Source organism: Anas acuta, chromosome 1 (genome assembly GCF_963932015.1).
Source record: "Anas acuta chromosome 1, bAnaAcu1.1, whole genome shotgun sequence".
Classification (NCBI taxonomy): domain Eukaryota; kingdom Metazoa; phylum Chordata; class Aves; order Anseriformes; family Anatidae; genus Anas; species Anas acuta.
Genome location: NC_088979.1, coordinates 195,472,046 through 195,496,942, shown reverse-complemented (window position 1 = coordinate 195,496,942; position 24,897 = coordinate 195,472,046). Strand labels below are relative to the sequence as shown.

At 36.9% G+C, this 24,897-nt stretch overlaps 1 long non-coding RNA gene across 1 annotated transcript; it reads left to right on the top strand.

The window, feature by feature from the left end:
- The first annotated feature begins 4,025 nt into the window (after window positions 1-4,025).
- Window positions 4,026-7,728, top strand: LOC137850329 (uncharacterized). The gene is made up of 3 exons (XR_011092482.1): window positions 4,026-4,199; window positions 4,590-4,681; window positions 7,631-7,728. It is a non-coding gene; the product is annotated as an uncharacterized lncRNA (long non-coding RNA).
- The last annotated feature ends 17,169 nt before the right edge of the window (window positions 7,729-24,897 follow it).

Here is a 24,897-nt window from a genome sequence, read left to right as displayed (position 1 = left end):
TTTACAGTTGTTTTTGATTAGAGTTGGCTCCAATTCTATTTGAGAAAAATAAATATATGGTAGATTTTTTTTCTTTGAAGTGTTGGGATTCCTTAGTACTTGTCCACAGCACATGGCTTTTGAAAACAGATCACTTCCTATAGGGTTTAGGCATACCATCAGAGGTTAATTTTCATTTACTTTATCTTAAAATAAATATCAGTGTCCAGTATCTTTAATGCTGTAGTGATTTATGGTCCTCAGAACAATTTTGCTGTCTTGCCAATAATTCATTCCTACTACGTGTTTTAGGGGAATGTGTTTTAAAACAGAACCTTTTAGATTAAAAGCATCAATTAAATGAGGCAAATGTGCTATAATTACAGCAGAGATACATGGATATGTCTCAGAGAAGATTAACTTAAAAGCTAATTCTGAACACTTAAATGTCAGTTTAATTATTAATGGAGAATTTACTGTTTGTCAGAGATGATGAAATGTTCTTCCTAGCTAGTTATTCCTGTGAAAATTGGAAGGTGATGCATATTTTGCTATTTGCTGTCCTCCTGATTATGTATAGTCTACTCCAATGAGGATATTCTCTGAAGCTGCCTGATCAGTCTACGTGCTATTTAATGTATGGCATCTCTACTTTGAAAGCCACAATAAAGAACAGTTTCTGTTCAAGCAGAAATTCATGCTATGTTTATTTCCATTACAATATATCTATCTTTAATTGCTGGATATCCGTGTCATAAACTGTGCTCATTTGCATTTCATAAGAATTAGACTCCATTGTCTGAATATGCAAATAGTAGTATGTGCTACAGTTCTGTAATCTGGTATCCCCCTGATGAGGTAAACAATGTAGCAGTCTGTTTTTACTAGTAGTAGGATTCTGTAGAATACATATTTGACTGGTGTCAGTTTTTATTTCAAGGGTCCAAAGAACTGTAGTAGCAAATCAGTATTTTGAAAAGAAGAAAAAAAGCATTATCAGCTCTTGGTCAAAGTAACTTAGTAGTTACTGGACTCTCTTAGAAATTATATTATTTTTATATTATATTATATATAATATTATTATATTATTCCACATCAGTGGTTTCCAGTCATTGTGTAACAGATATATTTACCCATGTCCTTTTTCCTCGCTGAGTTTCAGACTGTGGATTGTGACATCAATTCCTATTGTTTAGCCTTAAGTTCACAAGATATTGAATTTCATTTCATTTCTATTATTGCTGTCCTCAAGATCATCCAATTTTTCCTATATGAAAGAGGATTTCCAGTTCTTTTCTGTATGGACAATGACTACAATTCTGTTTAATTGGAGAATCTCATTAACCCACTCCTCCGCTTTGTGCCAACAGCATAAGAAATCATATTAAAAAGATTTATCTTATGACCAATTCTAGAAAATATCTACTTTAAACCCTCACCAGCCTTGTTCTTTTGTTCTACAAAGTGCTATTTCAGATTTCTTACTCCTTTTTTTATTTCTTTAATAAGTTGAGTACCATAGTGTTATTGTTTTCACCACTGCAGCACTAGCTCAGATGTTTAACGGATACCCAGATAGATAAGGGACACGCAACTTTTATGGAAAATGAAAGTTCAGTGTCCTATCAGTGGAAAATTAGATTAATCTCTATTGGTATATCCGTTCTTTCTCATTTATTTTTACATCAGTATATCATGACAGACTGTATTTTTTTATCAGTATGGATGTTAAAATTTGCAAAGAGGTACTAGAATGATAAAACAATTTGATAGATGAAAGGTAAATTTAGAATGTAACATTGCTTTATTTCCGCCCAACAGTAAAACCTGTGGGAGAAATGTAAAAGAGAATGCCTGCAGGGTTTCATTTGTGTACTAAGAGGCAGAAACTAGAAGTAGAGACCTATCAGGTCTTCCATCAAAAACCTAAATTGAGATGACCAGAATATATTCCTGAGTTCATTCCACTGGTGGTCACCTTGTCTTCTTACTCTTGATACATTCCCCACTTTCTTTGCTACTCTCTGGGGGCTAGCCTGATTAGTGAGCTGGAATCTGTAGCAGTTAGGCATCTAACTTGATAGCTGTTAGAAAACATACTTCCTGACTTTTGTCATATTCAAGTGCACAGATACAGTACCTGCTATGGACCTGATAACATACGGATAAAAGGAATGCATACTAATTTTCCTTTAAAAGTAGCCAGCTGAACACATCTAAAAGGAAATCTACTTAAATTCTCTTGTTCAATACACTTTAGCTATTCTTTTTTACTCTGAGGGTGGTGAGGCACTGGAACAGGTTGCCCAGAGAAGCTGTGGATGCCCCATCCCAGGGGCCAGACTGGATGGGACTTTGAGCAACCTGGCATAGTGGGAGGTGTTGGAATTAGATGATCTCTAATGTTTCTTCCAGCCCGAACCATTCTATGGTTCTATGATATTCTCCCATTTCTCCCTTTTATTTATTTTATTTTATTTTTTTTTAAGAAAAAAGAGCAAAGATGGAAAAAAATACTGAAGTATTTTAATAAGTAGACTTGAGCATTAACTTTAGTTTAGCCCTGACCATTTATGAGTTTCTGACTGCTTCAGACTTACAGCATGAAATCATTACCATTTCAGCCTTTTATTCTGTAACATCACATATATGCAAACTAGTCTTGAAAGGCACATTGCAACCAAAAGATCAGGGGCAGTGCTTTCAATCTGAAGGGAAGTCATTTCAACCAGAATCACATAATCTGCTATTTTTGACTTTTGCTCTTTGCATACATCAGTTTCTCTTCACAGAATATAAAAATAAACTTTGCATCTCTTTGTGAAGACCCAGACATTTTTGTTTGTTTCCTTTTATCACCATTTCATATCCTGTTCTAACCAGCATCTCAAGAATAAGAACGGGATTGGATGTTGTTGAATATGGAATATTTTTCCCAGGAAATAACAGGCATCACAATGGATGTTTTCTGTGTACCATCATCATAAAACAAGAAGATAAAGGTTTGGAAATAAATGAAGGTGAGCTTGCATATAAGCTAAGTCAGTTCAAATGATACATATGTGATCTGAAATTAAGTACAGAAGCTGACAAAACAGTGGGCAGCAATGTGGGTAGAATAGAATAGAATAGAATAGAATAGAATAGAATAGAATAGAATAGAATAGAATAGAATAGAATAGAATAGAATAGAATAGAATAGAATAGAATAGAATAGTTCAGTTGGAAGGGACATGCAGAGATCTAGTCCAACTGCCTGACCACTTCAGGGCTACCCAAAAGTTCAAGCATATTCTTGAGGGCATTGTCAAAATGCCTCTTGAACAGGCATGGGACATCAACCACCTCTCTAGGAAGCCTGTTCCAGTGTGTGATCATCCTCGTGGTAAAAAAATTTTTCATAACATTCAGTCTGAACCTCTCCTGGCTCAGCTTTGTGCCTTTCCCACATGTCCCATCACTGGTTACCAGGGAGAAAAGACCTACACTCTCTCTCCACTTCCCCTCCTTGAGAAGTTGTGGAGAGCAATGAGGTTGCTTCTCAGCCTCCTTTTCTCCAAACTAGACAAAGTGTCCTCAGCTTCTCCACATAGGACATGTCTTCCAGCCCTTTTACCAAGTTTGTTGCCCTCCTTTGGACACTTTCAAGTACCTTAACAACATCTTTATATTGCAGATATCAGAACTGCACACAATATTCAAGGTGAGGCCACACCAATGCTAAATATAGTGAGAGAATCACCTCTTTTTCCCAGCTGGCTATGATGTTTTTAACACATCCTAAAATGCAGGTCATAAAACAGAAGCAGAAAAACATTTGTTAATGTGGACTTCAATATAAAAAATCTTTTCTTCCTTCTCTGAATGTGCTTTTGGGGTGAATTCAAATTGTTTCTCAGTACCAGCTGCCTGGGGACACTGCCTGACCTAGTATCAATCAGCAATTGGCTTACAAAAATCAGCAACAAATGGAGACCAGCTGAACTCACATCTTTATTAATTAATTAAATTACAAGAACTTTATTCAGATTAATTTTATTAGCAGAACTCAGATAATTTAGCACTTTGAATAGAAAAGAAGGTTTATACAAGTCATGATATATGTGACTTAGTGAACCTCCTATTGGATTTCTTGTATTTCTCTCTAGTGCTCCGATGCACACCATAAAAAAAGAACAACCTGTTCCCCAGAGAGTTTTCAGAGAGAGGTCTGTTTCTAGGTAAAGCAGGATAATAACATTCCTTGTTTTTTGTCCCATGAACTAACCGTAAACGAATGTAAACAGGTCTGGGAAGGAATCTATTCCTACATTAGATTTTCTATTTTTATTTTTTAATAGTTATAATTGTTGTTTGGGCTGTTTGCATTTTGTTTGTTCCACTGAAGTTGACATCTGTGTGCTTTACTTAGTCATCAGACAAAATGCCCTAAGACATTTGGCTGCTTCTAGAAATAAGCAATAAAAGTATTCAGAAATTTTTCTCAACCTAGCGTGTCTGTTGACTATATGCGCTACCTTAAGACTTTTGTAAGCTTACAGAAATAGTTTCAGTGGAAACTTCTTTGTGAACTTTCTGTTTAATACAGTTATCGTGACCTCTCTCTGCAGCTACCATATCTGTGCCCTGCTACAGAATACAGGTCAGGGAAAAGGATGTGGTGATATTGGCTTCCCGAAGAGAAGAGAACCCCTGTCACAAGGTAACTGTGTCATTCATGTCATTCAGTGATTTCTTTAGATAAGGAAAATTGCAAGGAATTGTTTTTCCTGCAGTGTGAAGGACGAAGTAAATAATTAATTCCAGCTGGAAGGTAGCTACGAGAAAAACTTTTATTTATTTATTTATTACAGAAAAATGTTCTGTTACTTCTGTAGCTCATCTTTATGAAATTTTCCTTCTGTCTGCATTTTATGTTTGCACTATTTGATTACAGAAGCTAACTACTTGTGATCTTTAAATAGAGGTTGAAATAAACACTTTAATTCTGCTTTTAGCACAACTTTTTTTTTTTTTCTTCTGATGCTTCTTGCAGACCTAATTTTCTTTCTTTTACACTGTAACAGTATTCTTTTTTTTTTTGATTGATATTCTTATGAAAGTAGGATTACATCAGATGTTTTTTTAGGAAGCTATACAACTATAGGCAATGTTTCTAGTAATTACAATTCAATCAAATGAAAGGTAGAAAATCATGACAAAGTGTATACAAAATGGAAATTAAAAACAAGTAAGCAAACACAAAATATGAATGCACAGTTCTCTCTTTTTTTTTTTTTTGGTCATTATTTAAGTTCTTTCATCACTGTTAACTGAACATACTGTTCTGTCAGATGACCACACAGTCCTAGAAATAGAATTACATTTCTTGTCATTTATAACTACAAGTCAATTAATAGTACTGAATTTGGGAACATTCTATCTCCATAGCTGCAGAAGGTAATATATATTTTTTTCAGAACTCATCAGATGAGTCTCTAGATGAATCATATCTAGGAATATTCAGTATATTTTACCCCAGTTTGAAGCAAACAAAACCTTTGAATTCTTCCTTCTGGTACTACAGTAGATGTGGGAGAACCATGCAAGAAATAGATCCAGTCCTGTCTGTGATTAATCCACTGCATATTTTTACAGGAGGGAGAAGTGAATTTGGCAGCAAGTGGCAGCAAGTGGCAAAAAAAGCTTGCCTAAAATATTAGGAGCAAGTACGTAAACTGCATTTACAGATGTTTCTCCAATATAGGAAAGCTTCAATCAAACTTATATTGCAAAAAAAATCATATTTATGCATCATTTAGGAAATCATTAAGAGTTAGTTAGCAAAGAGTTAAACTGGTTGGAGAAATGAAAAGCATTTGCACTAACAGCACAGTTGTCTTGCTTTGATTCTGTTTATGCCTCTGGAAATGTCTAGCAGGCTTGCAGGCAATGGAAAGAAATGTGATTTATAATAGATATTAGAAAAAGCAAAGTTCCACCTTCAAGCTTGAGGGAAGGAAATAGGATTGTGGCTGAACATAAACGCACGTCACAATTCATGCTTTGTTTCTTCTCATGCAGTCCCATTGGCATCAATGTGTGGAAGTTACCTTATAACTGGTTCCTGCAAACTGTGATTTCCTTTAGAGATGAAGCTGTTATGCAGCTGAACAAATTCATGTGTAAAGGGAAAATATTTGTTTCTCTTGTACTGACATTATCTGGTATATTGTCACTGTATAAATTATAGCTCCTTCCATAAACTGAGTACATGAGGAAGGTCCACAGAAGCTGGGCTGCATTGCAGAGCTCACAAGTTATGACCATTGTCAGATGGTGTAACTCTTGATTCAGGACTAAAAAGAGTCAGTAGGGTCTTGCCACTGATCAATGATTTGCAGTTGTAGACTTAAATCAAATTCAAAAGCCACCTGCTGGTGCATCTCTTTTGAGAAGATGTCAATCCAATTAACTGTTAAGAGGTTCTGTGCTTGAAATATGAATGCATTTAATCAGCCTTATTTCGCTGGTACATACATATTGAAGCATATTCTAAGAATAAAGCTACAGATGGCTGTTTAAAAATAATTATTAAAGTTGTTATAATTCTGAATTATTTACTGAAATTATGTCTATATGCTGAATGGGTACTTGAGAGGTAGAAATAACAAATTAGAGAGCTATAAACTACAAAGGTTTATTTTTCCAAAGTTCTTTAGAATTTAGACTAATCTCTTGTATACTATTTGTATGTAGGTTACGTAGTTTCTACACTAAAAAAGTATGAGGAAGAATAAATGCACAAGGAAGCAGTGTAAAAAAAATCCTGAGTCCACAGAAGTTAATGACAAAAATACAACTGACATCAATAGGATAACAATTTCATTCACTACACTTTCTAGCTTCAATGGATGTATGTGACTAAATCTTGCTGAATAAAGAATAAAAATGGAAAATTGGTATTTAGGTTTAAAAAAAAATATTAAAGTGGTTAAAGTGTGAAATTATATTTCACATGTTCTGGTCGTCAAAATTCTGAAACATTTCAACCAGTTTTATCACTTTATACGTTGGCAAGGAGATGTTACAGTTTAAATGTTACAGCTACATTCTTAGCTGAGATATCTTTGGAAGAGATTATCAATGAATATTTATTTATTTATTTATGGGAGTAAGATATTTGGAACATTGTGGAAAAGACACATTTTCAGGAAAGAAATATTAGCAGAAAGAGATAGTTAAAAGCATAAAAGCAAAATAACTAAAATAAACAATATGCTCTGTTACTCAGAGGCCTGCAAAACAGACTGTATACCCATTTTAATGCAGTTTTCTTCAGAAATAATCTAATGATTTTATTGGAGCAAGTCCTAAAACATGACTCCAGAAGCCTCTTTTTGTTCTGCGACCCCCTACATGTTCTGCAAAATCATGTCTCCCAAGACACAGCAAGATCAGTCTGGTACGCAAGAATGGGAAAATGTCTTATGAGGGAACATATGGGAAATGAAAATGAAGTCGGCTTCTGAGATTTTCTCTAGCAAAGTAACCACTGTTCCTTGTAAAGTTGAAACAATAGCTGTCTTGAACTGGAAAGAAAGCTTTAAAAACATGGAGGCAGAGATGTAGCAGTTGCCTATAACCTTTTATTCTCTCCATCCGTATACAGACAGATTACTTTGCAGGAGAGTTAAGAAAAATACTGGAGATAACATGGACTAATGTTTGCATACACAGAATTTCTGCTCATAATTCTACCAGTAACAGGAAGCTTGTGTTCAGATGCCAGATATTTGAAAAAGATTGTTTTCTTGTTTTCATCATAACTATTACAGCTGAAAACTTTTATATATATAAAATAAAGAATCTGGTAGTCCCCTAGTCTCACAGCCACAGTCTGTTCACTGTAAGCACTGTGGGAGGGCCAATTCAAGCAATTCACTAGTTTCATCACAAGTTTAAGGAACTAAGTGGCCAGGAGACTGTTGAGATGAAAACCTATCATCTAAAGTTTCAGATTTCCAATCCAAAGTTAATAGCTTCAGTCAATAGAGACAACTAGTCTCTCAACTAGAAAGTTGAAAAGTCACAGAGTTGAAGGAAAACAAAGGTAAGTATCTTTATTTTGTAGTAGCCTAAAATAAGCATCAACCATTAGATCAGAGAAATTAATGTAACTTTTGATAGGAATTTTCACAATATTTAAATTATTTATATATATTAATGAACAATTTGCCTGCATGTGTATAGTGCAGACTGTTGTTTTTTTTTTATAGGTGTACATACATATGGATATATCTGCACATAATCAAAAACATGATCAGACTTAAAAGGTATTGCCGTGATAGGATGCCTGTCTGTAAAGGATTAGGCACTGGCTATGCTGACAGTTTTGTGTCACAGTAGAAACAGAAGCCACCTCAATTTAATCTCATCCTGGGGACAGTTACTACAAAATTATCTGTTTTTCTGTCTATAGGAATTTCTTAAATTCTACATAGAATGTAGAATGACTTGACTATTATGAATTCATATGAGGGCAGTTGCTAAAAAGATTTAAAAAAAAACAACTGTCCTTTTCAAGAGGAAATTCCATTCATCTTGAAATATTGTAAATAATACAGAGAAAATCTACCCCCTGACCCAATGCTAAAGTTTCAATAAAGAAAAAGAAAGTCTGAACTCTTCATAGGCATTCATACAATCAGTACAGTAATCTTAATCTGTAATCCTCATGTGATGTAATCTGCTTTGGTCTTTCAGAAGCAGTCATGCTAGGTCAGCTCATTTCAGCTATGGTTTGGGTTTGTTCTTTTTAATTCTACTAACAGATAATTGAGAGGGAAAAAATAAATAAATGAGATTAAAAAATACTAAACTGGATATTATGAAACTATCTCCCATCAATGAATTTAGGAATCTGCTGAAGTTGGCAAATAATTTGGCGAAGCTATTATGAAGAAAAAAAAAAAAAAGAAAAAAAAAAACACAAAACACATTTTGCTAGTTATAAAAGAAAGAGAAGTGTTAAATAATTTGAATATAATGCTGATAAAAACAGTCCATCCAAATATGTTGCTAACTAAATGAGAAATCCCAGCTCATTTCCTAAGCTTGCTTGAGGAACGGTAGTTATCAAAGTGGTTAGACAACAACTTAGACAGAAAGGTAAGCAGCTACTGGCAGCTGTCCAGAATTCAGTTTATGCGTGTGAGTGTGGGGCACGTGGCAAAAGGTTTTGGGATCAGAGCCAGCTATGTTTTAAATCCTTTTGTTTTGTCTGTAAGTATATTGCTGTTAGTTTTCTACATTAAAAAGGATTATGTGAAACATTACATAATAAAATAGCCAAGGACAATCAAAGGGAATAGCACTATGGTATATCTGAAAATAATGGCTTTCTTTGTAAAGTATATCTTGATTAGACTAAACCTTATATAAGAGGGTTATGTTATAAAACAGTATGTGGATTCAAATGACTGTTACTACGTTGGGTTAGAATCACTGATTTTGCAATCTGTGTTCAGTATTAAGAGCTAGACAAAATACTCAGTTGCACCAGGGAGGATATGAAGAGATTAGAGAGACCAATATATCACAGACTAACCTCTTTGCTCTAGACATTCACAGGGACACAGGCAATGCTCGTTCCACTACTACCTGGTGACACTTGCTATGAAGACAAAAAAATCAAGATTGCAAGGAAAGCTGACCTTTAAGGTAAGCAATTCTTCTATTAGTCATAACTTTTCATGCTGAGTACCTTTTCTATACTGAATTGTGAATGTAAGTACTATTTATATACACATATACATATATATATATATATACACACACGCACACTACTTCTCAGGTGCTGAACAGTTACTAGTAGCAAATTCATATTTTGATAATTTGTTCTACATTTCCATAGTGGAGTTCCTAAATGATGGTACTTTTCATCCCATTTTTTTTTTAAACTGTGAAAAAAAAGATACTTCTAGCAAAGTGGTGAAAGTCAGTGTGTTATTAGAAGTTGTTAATTCCTTGAAAAAAATATCAGAAGTCCAGACTGGTACATAAAAATTGCATACTAGAAAACAAATAAGCAATGCAAATATTTTTTATCTTCATAGATGTTAAAGGGGGCAGTAGTCCTGTATAATGTAATCTCTCATAATCCAGTGTTTTATAAAACGGTTAATAGTAGATAAGTTATAATTAAACACCATTTGTGTGGCTTTTTACTTGTCCTAGTGGGAATAATTGTCAGGTACATTACTTAGCATTTTGAAAATTATACTAAATTCTTAGGGTTAAACTAAACTTTCTGTTAGTGGGTTACCTTTTTCTGTCTGTCTTCTCTAACAAAGGGATCAGAAGTTATGTGAGGGCTTCATAGCTATACACAAACAATTAAAACGTAACTTTATGTTATTGAGAGAGTGTTGGTTTTTGGGGTTGTTTATCAACAGCAAAATAATTGTCTTTAAAACTTCTATTTGAGAAATAGAGAAGGTAGAGAAAGGACAATTATGAGGACAAACAAGATTATGAACAAAAACTAAAGAAAAATAACTTCAACCCTCCTATTGCAGTTTTAACTGTTGTGTGTTCTTTTCAAGTGCACACAGAAGAATACTATCCAATTAGTCATATTGGAAATCCTGCTGTTTTGCAATGCAAAAACACTACTTGGAAACAGTTTCATGTACTTGGAAAAATTAATCTTAAAAATACTGTGAAGTAAGGTATTTTGATCTTTTGGGAATTAGTGTGATCCTCACTGTTGAAGATATCTGCTAATTCCAGAAATTTGTAAGATCTCGATGATCTAGTGGAAAAAGTGTTCTATTTGCAGTTTATTGTATCAATGAAGTAGAAAATTTGTATCACAAATTCATTTTTGATCCAATAGTTAAGGGTACCAAGCCTTACAGAGCTGACAATTAATTTACAGTTTTCTGCAATACAAATATAAAATGATAATTCTTCAACAAAAATCAATAAAGGATGACTGACAAGAAGGGGAGTTTGGAATTGAACAGGCCTTTGAAACTCTTCTTTTAATGCTGTATACAAACCCAATGACTGCATAAGAGATGGCTTATTTTAATTTTTATTTTTTTTTCCTCAAGCTCCCCATGATTTTGCTTGGTGCCTATATCTGAGAGGGAGGATAACTCCTCAGCTGATGCCCTGAGTAGCTGAAGGGATAAATATAACAAATAAGGAATCTGTGTGATCCCTACAGTAGTAGAGAAAAGGTTTCCGTCAGCTGAAGAATTCAACAAGTCAATAGATTTACAAGAGGCAACTGAGTCAAGAACCTCTGTTAAGGAGCTAGGAAGAGACTTAGCTGAGAAGGGGTGTGAGCCTTGAGCCAGGAATATGTAAAACAAATAAAATACAAAAATGGCTAGAAGTTCAAACATGACACTACTGGAGATTCTTACACCTTGGTCTCCTAAGAGTTTTAATTTACATCTCTGGAGTTGTTTCTGTTATTTTCAGAATGTTTAGGTCTTGTATGCCTAGTTAATAGCAAACATACTAGAATTTGTCACTAAATATTGGCATGTAAATAAAACTGGTAGAAATTTATCTTTTGTTTTTTATTATTTTTTTTACAGAGACAAATAATTCAGTTTATAGGGCTTTTCTTTCATTATGTTTTTACTGCAGGCAAATTCAGAAAGTATGCTGCTGGGACATCTAAAAACCATTTAAAATACATTCTAGAAAGATGAATCTTAGAGTTAAAAAACAGTTTTCTAGGTCAAAATGAAGAAAATGAAAGAAGAAATGAATGAAACATCAGTTTATTTAGTATAGATCCTGTAAGTTCCCTATATCATTGCATAAACCTATTATTTTTATAGTAAATGTTTTAGACTTCTCTACAATTGTAGGACAGTCAAAGATGTTGTGGTAGTAGGCAAAGCTTGGAACTCAATAAGGTCATACCCTGCCTCTCCAACCAGAACCTGGGGGAGTGCTGTGTTGCTCTTTAATTCTCTTCCTTCTGTGGCTTCTGAGTTATAATTTATTTTTACTTGTATTTTTGTAAAGTTAGAATAGGTGTTAAGGGAATAATAGATATAAGGAATGATTACTTGTAGATACTCCAGGGCAGGGGAGGAGGAAGAAAGAGACAAAAGGAGAAAGAAAGGACTGGTGTGGGAGAGAATATTTGCTTGTTTCATCTGGAATTGTGGGTTTCTCTGTCTTCATATCTTCAGAACTTCTTCACGTGAATTAGTCCAAAAACTTCAGGAACTGTTGAGAAACATCATTAAATCTGCTACAACTCTAAGCATCCCTATGCTATATGAGGGAGCTCTGTTAATATAGAAATTCTGTTTCTGTTGGTGAGAACTGATCTGAGAGACTCAAATCTATGGGTGCAATAGAAAAAACAGTTGAGACTGAGTAGGTGAGGTTTACGTTCAACAGAATTAGTATATATTAAAAAAAAAAAATAACAATTCATTATTTAGCTATGTATTTACCTAGATACTCTTCTTTATGTAAGAATCAGTCTGATAAGGGAAATGAGTCTTATTCATAGTGTGTTTGCTGGTGTTCTATAGTCTAATGTCTGAAGTGACTGCTTTTCTGTTACTACTTCTTTGGGAAACTGTACAGTAGATCATAGGCATGTCTGTGAGTACAGTGCTATATCATTGTGAAACAACAAGCTTCTTAACAGTATACTACTCATCTATTGGACCATAAAGGAGTCTCCATCGTTGGAGCTACTCAGAAGCCACCTGGATGTGGTCCTGGGCAACCAGACCTCCAAAGATCCCTTCCAACCTCAACCATTATGAAATTATTTGATTCTGAGAACCTTCCAAAAATTCTTTAAAAACATGCTTCTGCCACCTAGTCCATGAGTAGCTTGATCATTTTTTCAGACATATTTCCTTCTACTTGGAACAGTTCATGCAGTCTTTTCCCTCCCTGCCCTGAGCTGTTAGAAAATCATAGAATCATAGAATTCACAAAGAATCATAGAATCAAAGAAATCACAAACGCTTTTTTGTAGAGCCTAGAATTAATTCTATAATCTAGTTGTTACTTGCATTGGACATCTAGTCTAGGGACTTGGACTGTAACAGAAGAGAATGTTTATAAGAACAGTTTGTAAGCTTTACCTTTCAAGATGACACTTAAACTGAGTTTCAGTTTAAAGGCATGGAGAAACAAGAATTTGAAGCAAGCTTGTTGGCTATCTTTCTGCAATTAATGGAAGTTTACACCAAGTTAATTAGCTTTCTGAGGTATACACTCCTCTGCCCTTGAGTCATGTGCCCACGTGTAGGTGTGTAATGCCATTAACTATGCCTTACGGTATCAGACATTCACACGTGGCTGGCATATATAACTGAGGATTTATAGAAGACCTGCATCTATCTCTCTGCATTGTCAGGTGAAGCCTAAATGAAATATAACATGTTTATGCAACTGAATCCCATCTTTTGTTCACCTGACTCCACCTTTATGATTTATGGACTGGCTCACCTCCAACTACAATGGGAGGTTAAACACTCAGCTGATGTATCAGAAACAGTGTGACCAGCAGGGCTAGGGAGGTGATCGTCCCCCTGTACTCGGCTCTGGTGAGGCCGCACCTCGAGTACTGTGTTCAGTTTTGGGCCCCTCACTACAAGAAGGACATGGAGGTGCTTGAGCGGGTCCAAAGAAGGGCGACAAAGCTGGTGAGGGGCCTGGAGAACAAGTCCTATGAGGAGCGGCTGAAGGAGCTGGGCTTGTTCAGCCTGGAGAAGAGGAGGCTCAGGGGCGACCTTATCACTCTCTACAGATACCTTAAAGAAGGATGTAGTGAGGTGGGGGTTGGCCTATTCTCCCACGTGCCTGGTGACAGGACGAGGGGGAATGGGCTAAAGTTGCGCCAGGGGAGTTTTAGGTTAGATGTTAGGAAGAACTTCTTTACTGAAAGGGTTGTTAGGCACTGGAACGGGCTGCCCAGGGAAGTGGTGGAGTCACCATCCCTGGAAGTCTTCAAAAGACGTTTAGATGTAGAGCTTAGGGATATGGTTTAGTGGGGACTGTTAGTGTTAGGTTAGAGGTTGGACTCGATGATCTTGAGGTCTCTTCCAACCTAGAAATTCTGCGATTCTGTGTGATTCTGTGTGATGTGTAGAGTCTGTATGTAGGTAATTAAATGTAGGCAGCCCAACGTAACTAAATCCTACACTAGAATCCAATTGCTTAGTAGAAAAACACGGAGAAGGATTCTCATTACTTGAATGTTTCAATAGACAGCAAAAACTGTTAAGAGAATTAGACTCCAGGACCCAAGGGAGTTTTCCTCCCAGTCCACTGGAGTTAAAGCTACCGTGGTTCCCACCCAGTAATGTGAACAAGCGTGTGTTATCCCAACACACACCCTTATTCACTCCTTTAGTACAGACATGTCAAACAGATGATCACAGACAGGAAGATAGTGCCTTTCTATAGGTGGCTGTGTTGGGTCTGTCTGAGCTGGAGTCACCTTTCCCTGCAGCAGCCCACACAGTGCTGTACTCTGCACTCGTAGCTGGAACAGCACTGATATCACTCCAGTGTTGTGTCTATTGCTGCGTAGTGCTGGCACAGCATCAGGACTTCTTCTTAGCCCCCAAGAGCCAGCAGGCTGGGGGTGGGCAAGTGATGGGGAGGGGACATTGCCGGGGCAGTGACCTAAACCAACCAAAGGGATATTCCATAACACCTGATGTCACACTCAGCAATAAAAGGAGGGTCTCTCATGAGGGAGGGGGCTGTTCCTCCTGAACAACCACTATGCGTTTGAGGCTCTGCTTCCCAGGACGTGGCCGAACACCTCTCGCTGATGGGAAGTAGAGAATAATTTTTTTTTCCCTCTCTCTCTGTGGATCCGCGCAGACTGATTGTTTCTTTTGTTTCTTTTTTTTTCCTCCCCATTCCCTTTCCCTTTAATTAAACCTTTCTCATCTCAAACCTCGAGTTCTCTGTTTTGTATTTTCTCCCCCTTCCTCTTTGAGGAGAGGGGGAGTGAGAGAGCGGTTGTGGTGGAGCTCGGCTGCCCACCTGAGTAAAACCACCACAGCAGCATACATACAACAAGTAAAAACATGAACAAAGGGCTTGATCCTGTTCTTACATGCCAGATAATGAAGTTCAAATTAGCATATCACACAAACACCCTCACACCTGTGATCCACACAGGTCTCTTATAACTAGTTCAGATCTATAGATTATATAGATCTATATTAGTAGGCGGTATCCAGCCTTGAGATGTACTTGACATTTAGCCCATCTTGATGTTAGCTATTGTCTTTCAAAAAAAAAAAAAAAAAAAAAAAGAGTGTATTTACAAAGAAAAATAGTAAGGAATGCAGAGTAGTGAAATGGTAGCTCAGATTGTTGTGGTGAGGCACAAGGTTTGACCAGACAAAGGTACTCACTGGCAGCCTGTTTACATGTAACTGGTCACATTTTTATTCTCCCTCCTTTCTGTATTCCCATGTTTTTGTTCCCTATCAGCCTTGATCCCTTCCTTTCCCTGCTGTTGATCTTTCCCTTAAGTGTCCCATGTAAAATTTTGCATATTTCCAAAGTCCACCTCAAACACTCTATAATAATTATTTTTCTCATCACCCTCAATACAATCTTGTCTCCATTCTTACAAGTTACAAAGCTTTGGTTTAACCTCTTTGTCTTGGTTTCAGCTGGGATAGAGGTAATTTTCCTCCTAGTAGCTGGTATGGCACTGTGTCAAGATAAGAATAATGCTGATAATACACCAGTGTTTGAGTTGTTACACAGTGGTGCTTACACAGAGCCAAGGACTTCAGTGCTTCTTGTGCTGCCCTGCCAGCGAGGAGGCTGAGGGTACAAAAGGAGCTGGGAGGGGACAGATCCAGAACAACTGACAGATCCAGAACAACTCGCCAAAGGGAGGTTCCACACCATGTGGTGTCATGCTGGACAATTAGTATAGGGTGGCTGGCCAGGGTGTGGGCTGGGACTGCAGCTTGGGGATGGGATGGGCATTGGTCAGTGAGTGGTGAGCAATTGCAGTGTGCATCTGTTGCTTTCTACATTCTATCATTTATCATCATCATTATCATCATTATTATGTTCCTTCCTTTTCTGTCCTATTAAACTGTCTTTACCTCAACCCGCAAGCTTTTACTTTTTTCCTCCCAATTCTCTCCCCAATCCCACTGGCTGGGGAACATGAGCGAATGGCTATGTGGCACTGAGCTGACTGCCAGGTTAAACTACAACACTCTTCAGCGTTCACTGCACGGATTTGTTTGAGTGGTTCTTTCATGGACCATTCATTAGCGACCTAAGTGTTCTGGTCTTTCTTATGGTCTGCATTGCCTACTGCTCATTAAAATAATTTTGTGTATCAGCATGCTCAGTTTATCACTTCTCCTATTTCTTGACTTTGCCTTTTATGTTGAATAGTTTTAATGACATATCATTACAAAGCAGATGCCCTTGCATTCTGGGTGTCCTTCATATATATATAAAGGAAGAAATGGAAAAGAGATAAGTTATCCAAAGATCCAAAGAATGATAGCTGTCTTTTAAGTTCAGAAACAAGGATTTAGGGTAGAGAAATGAAAAACCAAAACAAAACCACTTCATTAAGAAAGAAACCAACCGTGTCTCTTTTTTAGCAGTTTAATTTTAATTTGGAATTTGATTGGTTTACGCATTGGGATATATGAAATAGCACTATGTACAGCAGTGGAAAGCAAGAGTTTGCATTCTGAAATGAAGGCAAGTCTAACTCAGCAGGACTTATTGAAAGTATGTATGAGTTAGCACAGATTTGACTAGCTGATGGCCTAAGTAGCTAGTGGCTTCTTTGTGATATCATATTTATACAGTTTTCTTACCTAAATTAATACCTATGTGTGTCTTATGTAGTGATGAATTAGTTTGAGAATGTTTGCACAGAAAATCGACAGATGTTTTTATAGACCTCACTACTCTAGTGGTATAATTTACATAAACCTGAAGAGATATACTTTATGGGATAAAAGCTGATGTTTATTTTGTATGGAATGAGAAATATTTGAGCATTAAAAATTCTGAAAGCATTAATTACTCCCTGCTGCTAGAGTAAGTGTCACTATCCCCATGTAACAGATGAGCAAGCCTCCTAACCAAAGGAATGCAGTCATTAACTTCTAGTGGCTACCTATGTATTTTCCTGAGGTAAAACAAAGACCCTTTAACAGCAGGAAGTCTTGGCTTCCTAAGTCCTGAATCAGCTTTTAGGCTGACCTACTTTGTGATGAAAAAGAGACTGCTTTTCTCTCTGATGAGAAAAGCCTTTGCAACATGTTTAATTACCTAAAGAAGTAGTATTATTTTTAGAGAGTTACAAAAATTTACTGACTATAGGAAACATGAGTTTGTGGGGAAAAAATTATTTTATAGTAGTTTATTTCATTACAATAAAACTCTGGCACACATTCAACTTTATTTATTTATTTTTTTAAGTTAATGGAAGTATAATATGAGAAGTTCTTTCTGAAATAGAGGTTATACTACATTCAAAGGTATTGCTGCACAAATTATAAGATTGTAATGAAAGCTGCATGTAGGAGTGGTAAGTATTGTATAAAAAATGATATTTTATATTTGAAGGTACTGGATGCTATGCACTAGCATGGTGTCCTGTGTGATGTTAGAACTACGTTAAATGAGATAAAGGTATTGTAGTATATACTCCACTTCATGCTCTTCCGCTTGGGAACCAATGACACTGCCAAGGAAGATCATAAGATTAGCAAGAGGGAATAGAGGGCTCTGGTGTCTAGGGATGAAGGGCCCAGGTGCCATTGTCCTCAGTTCTGCTGCTGAAGGGAGAAAGCTTGGGTAGGAGTATGTGCTTGTTTCATGAGATCACTGGGATGTCTGAGATTTAGCAGACTCACATGCCTGGCATGTTGAGACAGATGGATACAAAGTCTTTAAGAAAGACAGGCAAATCTGATGAGAAAGAGGATTGCTGGTAATGTGAAGGAGCAGCTTGATAGTATGAAGTTCCACTGTAGTATGGGCAGCAGCGTAGTTGAGAGTTTGCAGGTCAGGATCAGAGGAAAAAGACAGTAAGGGTGACATTGTGGTGGGAGTGTGTTACACACCCTTTGTAAACAGTGGTCTGTAGGAGAAAAAAGAGCCTTACTAATCCCTGAGATTCCTAGTAAAAGGTTGAAAAGTAATTAAGACAATTTGAATAAATAAATAAATAAAAACAAACAAACAAACAAAAACTGATTGGATACAAGGTTGCCCAGAGAGACTGAAATCTCCACTTTTAGAAATACTCAGAACTTGACTGAAAAAGGCTCTGAGCAATCTAATCTATGTTAGCCTTGTTTCAGGAGAAGGATCAGACCAGGTGACCTCCAGAGTTTCCTTCCTGCCCATTCTAAGACTATATTTGGACTAAGATGAAAATCAAGGCATTAGGGATGTATCTTTGCTTTTGTGTATTCCTCTATGACCTAGGAGCTACTTCTAGCATCAAGAACTTTTTTTGTCCTGAATGTCTGTACTTTCTGGGATAAAGAGTGGTGTTTATTTTGCATGTAGTAAGCAATATCTAAAACCCATTCTAAGCAGCATTTAATAGGTTATTTTTTTTCTCTTTGATTGTACCACAGAGCCAGTTAGTATCTCATGTGTCTTTAGTATGGTCAACAATGCATCACTCACTACCTGATTCATACAGTAAAGCATCATCTCCAGAATCCCATTGTAAGTAATTTTTTTTTGCACAAAATCAAGCAAACTATTTTTTTTTGGTGTCCTAATGAATATTAACAGTGCACCACTACCAAGGATTATTTAAATTAGATGGTAAAAACAAACAACAAACAAACAAAACAATAGATTATGTTTAAAGTCAAAGCCTGTGCTTTGTGGCACAGGGATGACCTGAATATCATCCAAGTATGTGGTTCACTAAGCAGACATCCCTTTGTTAAAGCTATGCACTCTTCAAGTACCTACTGTCTTCTGAGCATGAACAAGAGAACTGCTAAGGCAACTAAAACTTTCAACTGCCCTATTTTTCCAGTAAGAGTCCTGAGAGACAAATCCTGAGAATCAGTCTGTTATGCTTACTGATTTAAACCCAACTGAATAAACTGAACAGTTACTTTATTCTAACGTGATCTATCATAATTTGATGCTAGTGACTGTTCCCTAGGTTCTTCCTAATTGACTACTTTTGCTCTTGAATTGGAATAATCCCAGTTTTGACAGTTTTATGGTGCAAGCAAATCAAAATTGAGCTCTTAATGATGATGTTTGCAACACTCTGAGTTGTACTCAGATGAACTCAATTGCATGAACTCAAATTAGAGAAAGCAATTAGAGATCAGCATGGCCAAAGCTATATACTGTTTTTGTTGAGGGTGGTTTAGAATGCAGGCCTTGAGATTCAGGGCTTTTTTGCCCCATTCTTCCATTTAAGATGCAAATCACTATTTGTGTATTAGGATTACTGACTGCAAATAAACACAAGATTTTTAACATTGTGACTAAACTATAATGTGGGAGTCCATATTGCGAGTGTATCAGCATTGCTGCACTGTAGGCAGTTGGCAGACCTTCTCGTTTTGTTTAAGCAAGCAAATCTGGTTGTAAGATTGCTGGAATAATTCAGACAAGTGTCTACACACTGGCTATTCACTGGGATAAAGAGCATTTACTAATATTATTTTGTTTTGATTGGACTGATTTTAGGACTAAAATATCTGCAGTTTATAAGTTATTTGTTCAGTAATAAGTTGTGTGCTGGAACTTTAATGGTGTTGTGTCAAAGTGCATTGCATCTCAAGAAAACAGAAACTGAGGAACTCCAGAGAGCTGCAACTATTTCTGTCTAGGGTGTTTTCTCTTACCTGGAAGCCTTTATGTATTTTTTTTTTTTCCTTTTTGTGTGTAAAGTGGGTCTTTTTGCAGGATCTTTGGAACAGGGTAAATCACTATTCCTTTGGATTCTCAACCTGCATGTACAAAATGAAAGAGTGGAGAACTTTGCATAGAGAGAGATGAGTAGCACGTATTTGAATGGAATGTTGACAGTGCTTTGCGAGGTAGCTTGTTATGACCCTTTAATGATTGTTTTGGTGACTAGTAATGTGAGCCTGGAAATTCATTATGATCTTGAATGCTTGCTATGCACTCCTTAGCCAAATATTGGCTGTTTCATAGATGAGAACAGTTTTAATACAGAATTAATACTTGTGAGAGAAGCCTTACCCTCCTATGTTCTTGTTTTTTAGAGTGTGCAGCCATTTAGTACAGACTGTGTGTGCATCTGTTGCCACTCCTTAATATGTATCTCATGTCACCTGCACTGATAAGCTTCCTAGTACTTCACTGCACCAGTGGCCTGGCTAATAGTACAGGTGAATGTACAGATGTGTAGTTTCCTAATGTATCATGTACTCTTGGTTTATATGCTTTGGTTTATATAGACTTAAAGCATGTCATATTTGAAAATATTACTTCCTACGTGTTGTACAACATTTTTTAGAATACAGACTCATACCCTTTAACTTCACCCTTTAAAAAACTCCATCAGGTTTTTGTATTGGATAAATTCCATTCAGTGTATTGATTTACCATGACTTTGCTTTCTTCCACCACCCTTTTTTAATCTCTGGTGCAGTGTGCTCACATGCATCCTGAGCTAGTAAAGAGGACAGCAGGGCAAGCACATCTGGGCAGCTGACTCAACTAGGGTATTCCTTATTTTTCTTTATTTTTATATATTTGATTATATTTATCAATGTTAGCTGTCTGGAAAGAGCTATCATTAAGAAGTATTGCTTATTGTGCACAGTCAATAGAATGAATCCATGGATGCCTCTTAGCATTGTCTTCTAAACTCAAAGTACCCTCTACAGTCTCTGTACCTCTAAAATGGGATATGTCACTGATCGACGTACTTCAACATTTATCTAGGTATTTGTACACATCAGAATATATTGTCATTAATTTGTACAATTTCTTAAATATGCTTATCCAAATTCTAGCTGCTCTTTAACTTTACCTTCGTGTTAGAGATCATTAAGGCTTCCCATTAATTGCTAATGATTAATGCACATTCTTACTTCTTCGCTTTTATCTGGGCACCATGCCAGGCATATTATTAAGCTGTTAGACTTTTCCATCCCCTCCCATTTTGGCAGTGCATGTGAAGGTGTTACTGACCTCTTATTCCTTTCTTCTGATGATCTTAGCATTACTTCTTCAAATTCTATGCACTGTATAGCTTTTTCCCCATTAAAAAATGCAAAAAATACATCCATATTAAGTAGGCTACTGATGAGAAGACGGGATATCTCCAGTCTTGTTAATCAGTGAATTAACTTTGAGCGTTCATTGTAGTGCTGAAGATACACACTCAACTGAGTTTCACTTGCGCCGGATCAGATTTGTCACTGGCAAAACATTAGCAAGTACCTTGTGCTACTTCTGCCTACTGACTTCTAAGCTGGACTTGCTCTTTTGGAGAACTGATACATCTACTTTGCATACCAAAGTGGTTAAAATATGGTATTATTACTACAGTTCAGTCCTTCATCTGAATGAAGTTTGTTTTGCTGGGATAATAGTACCATGATTGGACCTGATTATCTAAAATGTATCAGAATTTGTGTATTGTGCTGATCTAGTTTATAGTCAGATAAAAGCATTGAAAACATTACAAAAACTGTAAGCAAGCCCTCAAAGATAGTTGGGTTTGCCTCTATTCATGATTACCCTTTTTATGTTATCTGCTATCTAAGGGAAGGGAACTTGCTTCTATATTTCTCCCTCTAAATTTATATGCAGAATTCTAATTTACATGCACTTTTGAAGAGACTGTTTTATCTCTGAAGGGTTTTAATCATACTTGCCAATGGTAGTGATTAAGAAAAAATATATTTTTTAAAAAAGGGTATTTAGCCTGATACCACCAAGCTGTTTCCTGCAAGTTAGACATTATGACTTCTGAGGAAAAAAGATGATTTGTTTGATAACTTTTCTTTCCATGACACTGTGGACTGTTATGCCTCATTAGTTTGTCAGTTTCATCAATAACAATAAAATAGGAGAGTTGGTATGATTTTTGGACAGCAAGAAGCGTTTCAGGAGAAAGGAAGATATGGAAATGATGGGGTGTAGTGAAAACAGGCCTTCTGTGACAGATAACTATTGGGACTTCTGCGACAGATAACTATTGATTTCATACTGTTTCATAAGAAAAGGTAAATGTCATTGAATTGTGTAAACAGTCAGTTTCCACAAAAATCTCTAAGGTATTTGAAATCATCATTTTAAGGTGACATCCTTTGTCCAGTGAAGCCAATCATGAACTTTCCACTGAAGGTCATATCCCATTCTGCCTCTCCATATGGGCTCAGCTTAGTTCTTTACACAGTATGTCTCTGTTCTCCCTTGCTCTATCTCAGAACACATTAACAGTGAAACAGGAACAGTGTATGTAGTTTCAATCAGTAAGCACTAGCAAAGCTGCTATTTCCCCGGTTTTAATTGTCTTACTGAGGAAATTTGATGTTTTGTTCTCACTTGTTTTGTCTGCATCTATATCTGACATATACCATCTGTTTTTAAACAGAACATGATTTCTAGATCTGTGTCAATGCTCTAGTTACCTATTTTGTCTTTGAATAAACAAGCTGATTTACTTTTGTTTTTGTATTTTAAGAAAAAAATGAATTTGGGAATGCATTTAACTTTCAGTCTACGTAGCTAAAGTATATAAGTATATTTAAGTATATGGGAATGTTCACATTATTATGTATTTTAAAACCAACTGCTTTCACCTATAAGATTCCTCTTTCCCCATGTTTGTTGTGCATTTTCCTTCTTCCATGCAGCAGCACTTTGCGCCTTCATTCATGCAAGAGTACATGATATTCTTATGTGCTAAATGAATAGAGATGTGTGTATTTGTGTGTAATTGCCTCCTTCTAAACCCCTTAATCTTTTATTCAAATGCCAGGTAAATCTGCCTTTGTCCAGGTGTGCCATGTGTCACAGGCCTCTGTGATGTCTTTATGTAGAAAACCATGTGAGCAGGCATCTACTTACACTCATGTTATGATTCTCCATTTAGAGGATTTTCCCTCTGTGCTTTATCATGTCGTCTCCTGCACTGTTCTTTTGAAGTCAAACTTAAAAGTCACCTGAGAGAAAAGTAGAGAGTCCCCAACTGCTACTAGTTTAATCATTTATTGTGAACAAGTATTGGAGGGGGAAAAAAAAGTTTCTGATTGTAGAGATACAAATATACTATAAATATTTGGATGTCATCGTGACAGAGGTCATGTTGGGAGATGATGTACATTGTACATACAGCTGTTTCTGAGAAAGATGGTAATGGCAGTACAGAAGCAGACAAGCAAGAACACCAAATGCTATTGCATCCTTATAGTGAAAACAACTGTTATTTGTGAAGAGCTAGGTGTGTGTTTTGAATATTCCAGTGTGTTCATTAGTGCCACAACTTAGAAAGGTTTCCAGGGAGTCTGTTTGGCTATTGGAAAAAAAAAAAAAAAAAAAAAAAAAAGCCCCCAAACAAAAGGTCAGGAAAAACTAGTGACAAAAGATATAGAAAGGGCAAGCAAGGTACTTAGTGGCTCTTTGCCATGGCTTTTATAGGTAAGATTTGTCAGTCAGTCTCCCAGGTCCCTTAGCCTAGCAGCATAGAGTATGTGAGAGTGAAACATTATCTATATTAGAGTAAGATAGATTTAGGGAGCACTTAAATTGTTTGGACATATGGAAGCTCGAGGGACTAAGATGGGCTGGATGAAAGGATGTTGAGAGAGCTGGTTGATGCTACTGTGTAGTCACTTTCTATCATTTTCAAAAAGTTATTGGGAAATTTTTCCTAATGACCAGAAAAAGGCAGGCACTGTACCTGTTTTTTTTTTTGTTTTTTTTTTTTTTTAAAAAAAGGAGGGGGGGGGACAAGAAGGGTATACAGAAGAGAACTCTAAGCCAGTTAGCCTAATTGGGCTAGTCCCCTTCCTGGGAAGGTTACAGAACAAATCCTCCTGGAAGCCCTATCCAAGCACATGAAGGACAAGAACGTGATTGGGAACAGCCAGCATGTGTTCACCCCAGGCAAATGATGCTCCATCAGGCTTTCAGCATGATTTCCCATAATATCATTGGAGCCAAATAAGCGAGACCTGTACAGTAGATGAAAAATAGGCTGAACTGTCAGGCTTAAATGGTTTGTGGTTAGCGGTTCCTAGTCCAACTGGTGGCAAGGTTACTAGCTGTGACAAGCAGTATCTAATGTCTCCATTTATGATGTGGGCAAAGGTGTGGAATACTCCCATGGTTGGCCTGTGGTTGATGCCAGCTGGGGAGAGTGGTTGATACACAATAAAGCAGTGAAGCACAGGGCTGCTGCTTGCTGGGATCCTGACAGGCAGGAGCAATGAATGGGCTGGCAGGAACATCACAAAGTTGAAGAAAGCTAAGTGCAAAGTCCTGTATCTGGGATGCAGTAACCCTACATGCTGGGAGAGGCTGGGGGGTGAGTGGCCAGAAAACAGCTTTCCATAAAAAGTCCTGGTGGGCAGCAGCATGTCCTTGTGATGCAGAATGGTGGCTGTGGGCTGGGCTATATCACCATAGGTGCAGCTAGAGGGATAAAGGAGGTGATTCTTCTCTATTCAGCAGTCGTGAGACTGCATGTGGAGTACGGTATGCAGTCTGGGGCTCACCAGTCCTGAAAAGCCACTGACATACTGGAACCAGCCACCACGACGGCAGTCAAATCCTGGAAAATGAGAGCCCCGAGAGGCTGTGAAATCTTCATTTATGGAGGCTTTCAAAGCTCAACAGCCCGTACAACCTGCTTCAGACGGCCCTGCTGGGGAGGGAAACCTCGGGTGGACA